The sequence below is a fragment of the Lygodium microphyllum genome, chromosome 12, assembly GCF_053477565.2.
Source record: "Lygodium microphyllum isolate KBCC chromosome 12, Lygodium_microphyllum_v1.1.10, whole genome shotgun sequence".
Classification (NCBI taxonomy): Eukaryota; Viridiplantae; Streptophyta; class Polypodiopsida; order Schizaeales; family Lygodiaceae; genus Lygodium; species Lygodium microphyllum.
In genome coordinates, this window is record NC_141146.1 from 26,203,164 (window position 1) to 26,216,312 (window position 13,149).

The window sequence follows — 13,149 nt, forward strand, 5'->3', positions numbered from 1 at the left end:
TGATCCATTTTAGTGAGGAGGTAAGTGCTCCAATCAATAGCAACTCCTTTCAACACCATCCTTGAAGCTATGAAAAGCTCTTTGGACAAGTACTCGGATGGCGTTTTGGCAGGCATAAACCTGTCCTGGAGAAACTGACAGACCATCTTCCACACGGGATCAGTGATCATGGAAAAGGAAACTCCTGAAGAGTTTATCACCTTCTTAACATCAAGCATTTCCCTTGTCTGTTTTTGTAACAGCTTCAAAATCTCTTCATTAGAGAAAAGCTAACCAGTGGTAACAAAAGGTTCACCTTTGGAGGGAAGAGACAGAGCCTTCCCTAGGCCTCGAGGTGTCAAAGTCATAGAAATACCCTGGACCAGTCCTGACTTCTTGCTGTAGGAGGCCAAAAACTCATCACACAACGACGGATTCTCTAGAAGCAATGGAAAGGAGGTAGCCACAAAAGCAACGAGTCCTGCCTTCGTGAGAGGCTCAAAAGTGAGTAGGAAGAGTAATCCCTACTGACTAATGGGACATACTGGATAGGAGGAGGAGCGTGAGAAGGCGCCATTCAAATGGCTACACACACACCACAAACACAGACAATCAAGGAGAATGCCTGCAAAGTAATATATAAAAAACCAAGGATAAGAGAACAACCAAAACAATAAAACGTGACTCGACCAACTATCCCCAAGCAAACCACAGCCTAGAAAAAATTCGACATGACCTTGAGACATATGCGACCGAAAGCTTCATGCTATGCATCATACAAACACCCAGAACCCCATATCAGGCAATAAAAGAAAAAACTACACACCGTACCCTGAACCATAACAAAGAAGCGGAACCAAAACATCACAACAACCTACACACATCAAGACCACAACTTTGATAAACCAGTATTTGACCATGGAAATAACTCCAAAAACTGCGCATACCCATCCCACGAAACCGGGTTTAGTAAAAATGGGAAATTAAGTGCAGTGAGGGGGAATTAATTTAATGAAGGGTTCCTTTTAATAAATTATTAAAAAATGGTTGAAGTTTTATTAAGTGATAAACCTTAGTAAGAAAACGGCGGTTCCTTCTTAAAAATTTAATTACCAATTATTAGGTGAAAGCGGTGCTTTCATTTAAATCCCGGACTTCGATACCCAGACTGGGTCTCTAAATGCAAGTTCATTGATTACAAATTAAGGTGATGTGGAGTGCTTTGTTGCCAGCGCGTGCTCTTGTGACGGCTGGTTTATTTTAATTAAAAATAAATGGTGTGTTTAGCGCAAATGCGCGTGCCAGGGTGGTGTTGAGGGTTCATTTTTATTATTATTTGTTTGTTTGTTTTTTGTTTTTTTTTTTCGTTTGTTTTTTATTTTTATATTAACCGTGGCTTTTGGGGTAACTGAAAAAATAACAAATAAAAGGAAAATACCTGGTAGTGGGTGTATGTAAATGCAAAGAATGCGCTCTCCTCAATTCAAAAATATCTGGATTTTTTTCGAGATGTTTAGTTGGTGTTTGGATGAAAAAGAGTTTTTGTTATTTTATTGATTTGTTTTTTTTAAATTTGTAAGGAATTGAGGCATGAAATAAAATATTGTGACAACTTAGAAAAATATGCCAAAAATAAGTAAAAATGTTAAGGGAAGTGTTATGAATTTTTTAGAAATTATTTTGGAATTTTTTAAGCATGTTGAATGAATTTTTTTCATATTTTTGGGTTTTTTTAAAAGAATATGGAATTTGAAAATGTTTTGAATTTCTTTTGTTTTTTGGTTGAAATTTACAAGGTTTAAAAAAAGGCAATTGGTTGCAAAAATAGTAGGAAATTTTCTAGATTTTTCTGGATTTTTTTCAGAATTTTAAAGGTTGTTGTTTGTTTAATTTTTATTTTGTTTATTGTGTTTTTTTTTATTTTTTAAGTGGTGTAAAGGTTTCGGGTGTTTAAATAAAAAAAATCTGGGAAAATACCCAGAAATAAGCTGCGTGGCAGCTGCATGTCAGCAACCAACGATCAAAGTTTCGCACCCACGCACGATCAATCACGAACAATCACCCACATGCGCGTACACACCCGCGTGCGTGTCAAAGGACGGAAAATGGTATCTGCATGTGTGGTGGGAACAGTGGCTGAGGAAGGGGTTCTGCGGTTGGCGGCGTATGAACAGTGGTTAGAGGGGGGTGGTTGCTGCAAGTATGCCTGTGGGGGGGGGTTTTGTGTGTGTGTGTGCCTTGGGAGGGAACAAGGGTTTATGAAGGGTTGTGGCTTGCGGGTGTGCCTGTGGAGGGAAGGGGGCGTTGGTGGGGGTTGGTTAGATTTTGGTGTGCTAGGGTCGGGGAAGTGGTGGAAATGGGGGTTAGGTTGGGGGGTGGGGGGGTGTGTATGCTTTCTGGGGGAATGGGGGCTAGTGAGGAGGTGAGGGGGGAAGTGTGTGAATGGGGGGAATGGAGGCTAGTGAGGAGGTTCAGTGCAGGTGGCACGTGGCAGGGCAGTAGGGCGGAGAGCGGCTGCAGAGGCGGGCAGCGGGCGGCACAGGGAGCGTGAAAGGAGAGGAAAACGGCGGCCATCGGCGGGGTGGGCAGAGAGCTGGAGGTGGGCAGGGCGTAGGGCGCCAGAGGAGGGCGCAGGCGCACAGGATAAGGAAGAAGGTGCACGGGCGCTACAGGAGGCGGGCAGCGGCGAGGAGGGACGTCATGGCGGCGGCGACGACAGCAACAAGCCCAGCTGTGCAGCTCGCTGTGAGATGCGTAGCCACTCCATCTCTCATGCCATGGTGCCGGATGAGGCTCTCTTTGGCCTGATCATATGTCACAAGCTGCAAGGCGGTGACCACCATGGCCCTCTGAATCGTCAAAGCAGAACCACACCAAATGGAAGCCACGCCTTCTTTTTTGAAGATCTGAAAGAGGGCTTCCAAAACGCCTGAGTAATTCCTTCTGGAGAGGGGCGGGAGGCGACCATCAGCCTGCATGCGGACGAGGGCAACATCAGTAGGGTTTCCGATGGCGGCACCGGTGGCACATGCGATCAAGCCCGCAGTAATTTTCGGGTGCAGCGGGGGGCACAGGCGGGGGATGTAGCAGCGCCAGGGCCATCGGGGGTCGAGCAGAAGCCAGACTGGGGGGCATCGTAGAGGCCGAGGCGAGTGGTGGAGTAGAGGGCTTGTCTGAGGATGGTGGCGGAGAGGCCAGAGAAGAGGGCGGCGAGGGCAGACGGTGGTGGACGGGGAAGGTGAGACGACTGGAAGAGGAAGATGGAGGAGGAGGAGAAAGAGGAGGAGGGGAAAGGTAGGTGGGAGAAGCGGTTATGGTGGGGAGGGACGGGGTAGGGGAAAGGGTGAGGGGGAGTGGGTGGGGTAGGGGTAGGGTTAGTGGTTAGGGGTAGGGAGGGTGCCCAAGGGGTGGGGTAGGGTTAGGGTTAGGTGTTAGGGTTAGTGGGTAGGGTAGGGAGGGTGCCCAAGGGGTGGCGTAGGGTTAGGGTTAGGTGTTAGGGTTAGTGGGTAGGGTAGGGAGGGTGCCCAAGGGGTGGGGTAGGGGGAGGGCCCAAAAAGGAGGCGTACCCCCCGTCCCGCGCGCGTGCGCGGGGCGGGGGTAAAAAATTTTATCGTGACGGGATTGAAAGGGAATCCGGATGCGGGGACGAGGCACGCGGATGCGACCAGGGCGCGTTAAGACGCGTAAAATCGAAAACGGGCTCGTTCATGCGCGGGACGGGACGCGCAAAAACACATAAAAATAAAGAAAAATTAATATCTCCCAATCCGGACATCAAAACAAAATGGCGTGAAAAAAAAAGTGGGCAAGAAGGCAGGGGGAAGACAGGGAAAATACGCAACGGAGGTGCCGAGAGAAAGACAGGGCGTTCACGTGCAAAAAACACAAAAAACGGGTCCAAAAATGCAATTAAAAATTAATATCGAAAGATCCGTGCATCGGAACGAGGTGCAGGAAAAAGGAAAAATATGCAGAAAGACGTGCCCGACAATCTTATCACATCAAAACATAGTTCCGACTGAGATAAGACGCATTCACGTGGGAAAAACCCAAAAAATAGACCCGAAAATGGGATCGGAAATTAATATTGGACGAACCATTCACCGGAATGACATGCAGTAAAAAGGAAAAATGTTTGCAGGAAGGGGTGGCACAGGGTTGTCAGGTTAAAATGCAGTTCCGGTGGAAGTAGGAGGGGTTCACATGCAAAAAACTCCAAAAATACACCCGAAAACTCATTTAAAAATTAATAATAAAAAATCCAGAAGGCGAAAGAAGGTGGAGGAAAAAGGAAAAAGGTGGGGGAAGGCACGGGGGACACGGCTATCAAATCAAAGTGGAATTCCGATACAAACAGGACAGGTTCATAAGGAAAAATGTCAAAAAGACGCACGAAAAAGTCTCGAAAAACCGAAAAATTAATATTGGACAAACCATGCATCGAAATGACACAGTAAAAAGAAAAAATGTCAGGGAGAAATTTTTTGTCAGGACTATTGTTGAGATATCGAGCTCCACTCGTGATATGCCAAGGTGACCGTTGTGTATTTATGTCACCGACTTGTCAGTTGCAGATGCGGTTGGTACACCGCCCATGAATAATAGCTAGATGACAGCTATCCTTATCTAGTCTAGTTCATGGCTCAGTTAGTATGCCACCTTAGTTAGTTGAGTTTGGTTTGAGACCCATATATAGGGTTCTTCTATTTCTATGTATGAGAGTTCTTTTGGCTTCCACAACTAAGAAGAGGAAAACTGTTTTCAACCTCCACCCTTGTGTGTATTCCCCCATTGTGCAAGCAAGAAAGCTACAAGTGAGACTCCTTCCTTCTCTCCCACAATCTTGACATGGTATCAGAGCCTTGTTCGTGGTAAGGAGCTCAAGAAAGCAAGCCAAGCTCGCGGTGGTCTGGTAAGAGGAGCAGTGTTGCTTTCATTTTCTGTTTTGGGAGCAGATCTCTACAGGTAGCATAGCCGGAAATTGCAGGAGTGTATTGTCTCAGGTTGAGACGTCCTTCGCAGTGAAGCAAGAGGGCAGTATATGCTGCGGGAAAGAACTTTAGCCCTCGACGACCCTGTTTTTTTGATTTGAGGCCATTTCGGGGCCTGTTTTGGAGGCGGAAGTTTTCTGCACGCACTCAGGAAAAGGCCCTGTTTTATGCTGTGCGACCACTGTTCTACAGGTCAGTGAAAAGTTATTGTAGAAATTGCATCGTACGCTTGTGCACAGAGACATTGGGAGTTTCAGAATCATCCTTGGTTCCTGTTTATGCAAAATCGTCACTAGGAAGTGACTGTGTGGTCAAATACCACTTTCGCCAGTTTTGCAGATTTGCCCTTGTGAGGGTGAAGCCGAGTTTTTGCAGTGACAGAATTTTTCGCAGTGTTCTGTAATGGCGTCTGATTCTCTTTCACAGATTGTAACTGAAAAGCTTGACAAGAACAACTTCCAGGCATGGAAGTTTAGAATGACGAATTTCCTTATGGGAAAAGGATATTGGGAATTTGTTGCAGGAAATGAAGAAGAACCAGTTCTTCCTGATGTTCCCAATCAACAACAAATGCATGCATTCAAAGCATGGCATGAGAGAGCCAGGAAAGTTATGTACTGGCTGTCTATCAGCATCTCAGACTCTATGATTGTGCATATTCAGGATGCAAGTACGCCAAAGGAGGCATGGGATACTCTATCAAAGATGTATAGCACAAATACGCAAGCCAGGAAAATGCAGCTCAAGCAAGAGTTGCACAATGTGCAAAGAGAAAATATGAGCATCAATGACTACCACATGAAGGTGAAGAAGATTGCAGATGCACTTGCTTCCATTGGGTCGCCAGTGGAAGATGATGATTTAGTTTCTGTGACCTTGAATGGTCTAGAAAAGGATTATGCACAGTTTCGGACATCCATTTCAGTTCGTGAAAGATTTCCTGCTTTTGAGGAGTTGATTGCTCTTCTAATTTCTGAGGAGCAGAGAAATGGTGGTGCATCTTCTTCAGGAGGAACTTCAAAAGAAACTGTCTTCTACTCAAATGCTGGAAGAGGTAGAGGCAGAGGTAGAGGAGGCCGATTTGGAGGCCGTGGTAGAAATCAGAATATGCAGCAAACTCAAGAAAACCAGTCCTATGGAGGAGGACGTGGTAACTCTAGAGGCAGGGGAGCCAAAGAGGTCGTGGTGGATGGCAAAGAGGCCAAAATGCAAACAGCAATGTTGAATGCTACTACTGTGGTAAAATGGGTCATATGGCTAAAGAGTGCTATAAAAAGCAGAATGACATCATGAATGGAAAACTGCAACAAGGAAATTATGCATCTTCTAGTAGACAGGGTGATGCCAGAAATGAGCATTTGTTTATGGTGCAGCACATGAACAATTCTGTGACAAGTGTAGAAGAAAGCAACGATATGTGGTACGTTGACTCAGGTGCATCAAACCACATGACAGGTCATGCAGAATGGATGGAGGATGCAAGGAAAATGGAAAAAGCAGGATTTGTGGAGACTGGTGATGATACTGCACATCCTATTGTGCAGATTGGAAAAATTCCCTTGTCTATGCAGGATGGAAAAAAGAAATACCTGTCCGATGTATTTCATGTCCCGAATATCACCAAGAATCTGGTTTCTATTGGTCAAATGGTTGAGCAGGGCTTGCAGGTCAGATTTAATCCTCATGGATGCTTTGTTGAGGATATGAAAAATAAAGGTCGCTTGGTAGCAAAAGAAAAGAAGAAGGGCAGAATGTTTACGTTGGATGCAGACATGCCTGAATTGAGTGCAGCAATGTTTGCACATGGGACCGGTGTAGTTGCAGATATTGATATCTGGCATAAACACATTGGTCATGTTAATGTACAGCGACTTAAATCAATGCAAGCCCAAAATATTATTGCAGGATTGCCAAAATTCAACGTTGTAGAAATGCATAAGGTATGTGAAGCTTGTCAGTTTGGAAAACAAGCAAGGAAACCATTTCCTAGACATGTTCAAGAGAGTAAGAAGCCATTGGAATTAATCCACTCTAATGTGTGGACTACTAAAGCTGCATCTCTTGGAGGCTGTCATTATTTTGTCAGTTTTATTGATGACTATAGCAGAAAAGTTTGGGTGTATTTTATGAAAAAGAAAAGTGAAGTTTTTGGGCATTTCAAAACTCTTAAATCTATGGTTGAAAAAAAAACAGGCATGCAGATAAAATGCCTATGGTCAGATGGAGGGGGAGAGTACCTCTCAAATGAGTTTGCAAGGTTCTTGCAGGAGCATGGCATAAAGCAGCAATATTCATGCAGTCATACCCCACAGCAAAATGGAATTGCAGAAAGAAAAAACAGGCATATTGGAGAGGTATCTCGTGCCATGCTCAATGAAAAAGACTTGCCAGATTTTTATTGGGCTGAAGCAGTTGCTACAACAGTCTACATAATGAACAGGACTCCCACTGCAGCAATACATGGAATGACTCCAGAGGAGAGGTATACTGGTAGGAAACCAGATATTTCTCATTTGAAAATTTTTGGTTGCATTGCCTATGTACATGTGCCAGATGAGTTGAGATCCAAGTTGGATCCAAAAGCTGAGAAGTGCATCTTTATTGGTTACTCTCTGCAGCAAAAAGGGTATAGATGCTATAACCCTTCTACTCGTAAGTTTACAATGAGTAGAGATGTTGTTTTTGATGAGATGAGTAGCTGGTATAAACTAGTAAATGTGATAAATGATGTAGATGCACAAAATGGTAATGCTGCACAGAATTCACAGCAGCAGTCACAAAATATTAGTGGACCTGGAGCATCCTCTAGCAATGGTTCACATTCTTCGCCATGGACAGGAAGATTGAGATCAGGAGAATCTTCTCAAGGCAGTGCAAATAGTGGTATGCAGGTGTCACGAAAAGGAAAAGAGAAGGTAGATCAGCCCATGTTTGATGTGAATGCAGGTCACTCTTATGTGGATGGTGAATCCAGTGGCTCAGAACAGAGCATTGATGATGAGTTGGGTATCCCCTCTATTGTTACACCTGGAGTAAGGAAGACCAGGGATGTTTTGAGAGCACCTGGGAGTGAACCCACTTTGCGCAGGTCTACCAGAGTTAGGTATCCTGTGGATAGGCTGAAATATGATGGATTTACAGCCATTCACTATGCATATATGGTCAAGGTGATACAGGAACCAGAACCCACTTCTTTTGAGAAAGCCATGTAAAAAGAAAAATGGGAGAAAGCCATGGATGAAGAAATGGATGCCTTGGAAGAAAATGCTACATGGGAATTGGTACCTTTGCCTAAAGGTAAGAATACAATTGGCTGTAAGTGGGTTTATAAGGTGAAGCACAATGCAGATGGTTCTGTGAACAGATACAAGGCAAGATTAGTGGTCAAGGGGTATGCACAAACATATGGCATTGACTATGAAGAAACATTCAGTCCGATTGCAAGGATGGCAACCGTAAGAGCAGTCATTGCTATGGCTGCATCAAAGGGATGGTCTTTACATCAGATGGATGTAAATAATGCCTTCTTGCATGGTGATTTGCAAGAAGAGGTCTATATGGAGCAGCCACCAGGTTATGTGCATGCTGTTCATCCTGAGTTTGTTTGCAGGTTGAAGAAAGCTTTATATGGCTTGAAGCAAGCACCTAGAGCATGGTCTGACAAGATAGGACAGTATCTTGTCACTATTGGCTTTCAGATTTCCAAGGCAGATTTCTTACTTTATGTGAGAAAAACAGAGAAATGTATTATGCTACTTGTCATTTATGTTGATGATTTGATTATGACAGGTGACAGTGATGAAGATATCCTTCATGTGAAAATGCTATTGAAGCAGAAGTTTGAGATGAAGGATTTGGGAGAGCTGCGTTATTTCTTGGGCATTGAGGTGATTAGATCACCAAGTGGGATACAGCTCTTGCAGAGGCAGTATGGATTGGACATGCTGTCCAAATATGGGATGACAGGATGTAAGCCTATTTCAGTTCTTTTGGAGCAGAATGTGAAGCTGAGCGCAGATGCAGGTGAGCTTCTGGAAGACCCTACTATGTACAGACGCATAGTAGGAAGCTTGATTTATATGACTATTACCAGGCCAGATTTGAGCTATGCTATTGGATTGGTAAGTCACTTTATGCAGGCTCCAAGGAAACCGCATTTGGATGCAGCTAGACGCATACTCAGGTATGTGAAGTCCACATTGCAGTATGGACTATTTTATGAGACTGGGGTTCAGATACAGCTGCATGGATACACTGATGCTGATTGGGCTGGTAGTATTTCTGATAAACGATCTACCAGTGGATATGTGTTCTCTTTTGGGAGTGCTGCAGTCACTTGGAGCAGCAAGAAATAGCCTACAGTTGCCTTGTCGAGCACAGAGGCTGAGTACAGGGGTGCAGCAATGGCTGCATGTGAGGTAGCTTGGTTGCATAAGCTACTTTATGATATGCATCAGTCTACAGATGGGCCAGTTGTCATTTATTGTGATAACATGAGTAGTATATACTTGGCAAATAGCCCAACCTATCATGCTAGAGCAAAGCACATTGAGGTGCATTATCACTATGTGCGGGAGAGGGTTTTACTAGGTCTTATTGATCTAGTTTATGTCAGCACAGAGGATCAGGTAGCTGACATATTTACGAAGGCATTGGGCGTAGAGAAGCTGCGCAAGTTCAGAGACCTGCTTGGTGTGCAGGAATTGGGATTGAGCTCGAGGGGGAGTGTTGAGATATCGAGCTCCACTCGTGATATGCCAGGGTGACCATTGTGTATTTATGTCACCGACTTGTCAGTTGCAGATGCGATTGGTACACCGCCCATGAATAATAGCTAGATGACAGCTATCCTTATCTAGTCTAGTTCGTGGCTCAGTTAGTATGCCACCTTAGTTAGTTGAGTTTGGTTTGAGACCCATATATAGGGTTCTTCTATTTCTATGTATGAGAGTTCTTTTGGCTTCCACAACTAAGAAGAGGAAAACTGTTTTCAGCCTCCACCCTTGTGTGTATTCCCCCATTGTGCAAGCAAGAAAGCTACAAGTGAGACTCCTTCCTTCTCTCCCACAATCTTGACAGCTATAATGTCAGATCACGGTTCCGAAGCAACAAAAGCGCGTTCATATGGAAAACCGACTAATTTGCGCAAAATGCTTCAAAAATTAATAACTCGAAAACCGTGCACCATAACAGGGGTAGCTAAAAAGGAAAAATGGTCAGTTTTAAGGGAGGAGTAGGGCTATAAGGTTGGATTTGGACTTCAGTGAATGTAGGGTGCGTTTACATGGCAGGACCTCAAAATCAGGAAATGAAGGAAAACTACAAGGGAACAGCCCCAAGGGTGGGTGAAAAATGAACGAGTGGGTGGGAAGGGACCCCATTAGGGTAACAACAAGTCATGGCAGAAAGGCATTAGCAGGTTGAGGCATATGCAGAGGGGTGTGCAATGTAGACGCGCAGGGACGCGTCCCCACACTTAAGACCTTAACGGATAGGGTGAACCGAACAACAGGGACCTAGGACCACACAACAGACCAACCACTAATGTCCCCACACTTAAAACATGAACGTCACTGAAAAACAAAAGTGGTAGGGTTAGAAAAACTTGGCCCATTTTGTTGAGGATCACGGTTGATTGTCGATGGCATGTCCTGTGTTGTTGTCGGCGGCAGGAGGGACCAAGGCATCTTCACAGCACACGTCCTTCATGGCAGGGACCACGCGGCAGCACCCAGGGAGGTAGCTGATTGAAGGGATCGCAGGAAATTCGTCGATGATAAGGAATGTTGCACTCAACTCACAGTCACTCAAATGAAATGACAGAATTGTCACTCGCCCCATGACTAATATCACTCGAGGAATAAGGATTGAAACCCATATCTCCTACCCGGTTTAGGAATCGACAAGGGGATGGTGCAGAAGGAGTATGCCAGGGTGCACAGTTGATGGTGCATTAGTGCGTCCAACCCATCTGGCATAGGTGCAAGGAGGAAGGCAAGGGAGCCTTGCAGTGCAGTGTACAGAACAGGGTGATGTGTCCTGTGATGATAACAGAGACCCATCCCGTGGGTGCATAGGGAAACGGAGAACATTGAAACCCATTGATGTAATCCTCACAGTCACTTGTGCAAAGTTTGTATACCTTGTGCGCATTTGATGGTGCAACTGTGCATCCCGCCATGTGTCGGCATACGGTGCGAGAAGGAAGGCCAGGGAGCCTTATAGTGCAGTGCACAGAAACAAATTGTGCTTTGTGCATTGAGAGGCCCATCCCGTGCGTGCAACACTTCATTCACACTACTCACCTCTCATTTGATTTGAAGGGAAAAAACTGGTCTCTCGCCCCACCCTCTGTCTCACTCTCGGTTGATAATTACAGAGGGCAATCCATACTCACGTCCCCATCCGGTTAGGATGAAAGCTCACGTCACTCGATTGTTTGTCGATGAAGATCGCGTCGTTAGTTGTTGAAGAGGCGTACCCAGGGAGGTAGCCATCAAATCGAACATTGTGTTAGATAGAACATGGCATCTGCTAGAGGACAGTTAGACGCTCTTGCAAAGAGACCCAGGACACAGCGTACGAAGGGAGGCAGCTTCAGAACTGGATCCTGGGGATATCAATTGATGATTCCACTTTCTGGACTGCTGGGTGTTGCCACCTTTTCCACAGCCAGCTTCTCGCCCAAGGGTGTTTGCCACCTTTTCCTGGAACGAGGCCTGCTATGACAGGGAATTGCTTCCTTTTCTCCCATAACAGAGATTTGTTTTTTTCTTATCTTTTTTTTTCTCCTACTCCCGAGGGTGTTTCCACCTTTTCTCGAAGAATAGGTTGGCATGACAGGGACCTAAGTCCTTTTCTCCCATGACCGATATGTATATTTTTTTCTTCTCTTTTTTTTTCTTTTTTTTTTCTTTCTCTTCGAATTAAGCAAGGGAATGGTAGAAATACCATTTGTCAGAACCCACCTCGCCACTGTCGCTGGTGGAAAATAGAGGATAAGAGATCATGGCTGGAAGGTAGGGTGGAGGGGACAGAGGGTTGTATCCACCTCATCAGGAGTGGCTGAAGAACGGTTATCAAAATTAGCATCATAAGAAGTACAGTGCCGCACCAACGAGGGAAAGGATCAGATGACCATGATTGTCAAGATCCTCGAGGAGGGAAGTACTTCTTCAGGCGATATCCATTGATCAGGAAGGGATCATCAGAGGCATCAACGGTCTGCACTTGGACAGATCCATTAGGGTTGACAGCAACAAGTACCTTATATGGGCCCATCCACCGCTGTTGGAGCGTGCCAGGAAACTTGCCAAATCGTGAATCATAGGCTAGGACCAAATCACCTTCTTTGAACTCCTTGTGCTTGATGAAGCTGTCATGGTAAGCCTTGCGTCGAGCTTGCGTGGCTTCCATGCACTGTAGAGCCATCCTGCGAATTTCGTCCAAACATTACAGGTGCAAGAGACGGCGTTGCAGTGAATCATCGTCCCCCAAACGCTCTTTGATAGCCACTCTCAAAGAGGGTAATTCCAGTTCAACAGGGAAAACAGCTTCTGTACCATAGACCAGTTGGAAGGGTGTCTGTCCTCTTGTTGCTTTATGGGAGGTTCTGTACACCCAGAGAGCCTCTGTAAGTCGATCGTCCCAGTCATGACGATGTGCGGCAATCGTTCTTGTCAGAATTGAGCAGAGGATGTGATTGGTGACTTCGACTTGGCCGTTGGCTCTGGGGTAATAAGGAGTGGACTTGCGATGGCGGATCTTATACAACGCTGTCAACTCTTCCGTGACTTTATTAAGGAAATGAGTGCCTCGGTCACTTACCAGCTCTAAGGGACTGCCAAAACGGGTGATGATATTCTCGTACATGAACAGGGCCACGCTGTTACCATCGTCCCGCTTTAGGGCTTTAGCTTCACACCACTTTGTGACATAATTCGTACATACAAGGATGTATCGGTTCTATTTCCTTCTGGTAGGAGGATCGATTGGGCCTACGAAGTCGATGCCCCACTTCTCAAAAGGCTTCAGGGGAAGGATAGGTTGAAGTGGCATGGCACTTGTCTTCGTGGGTTTCCCCATTCTTTGACAAGCATCACATCTTTTACAGTAATCATAGGAATCCTTGTGAAGGGTAGGCCACCAGTATCCTGCTAGTAGAGCCTTCCTGGCTGCA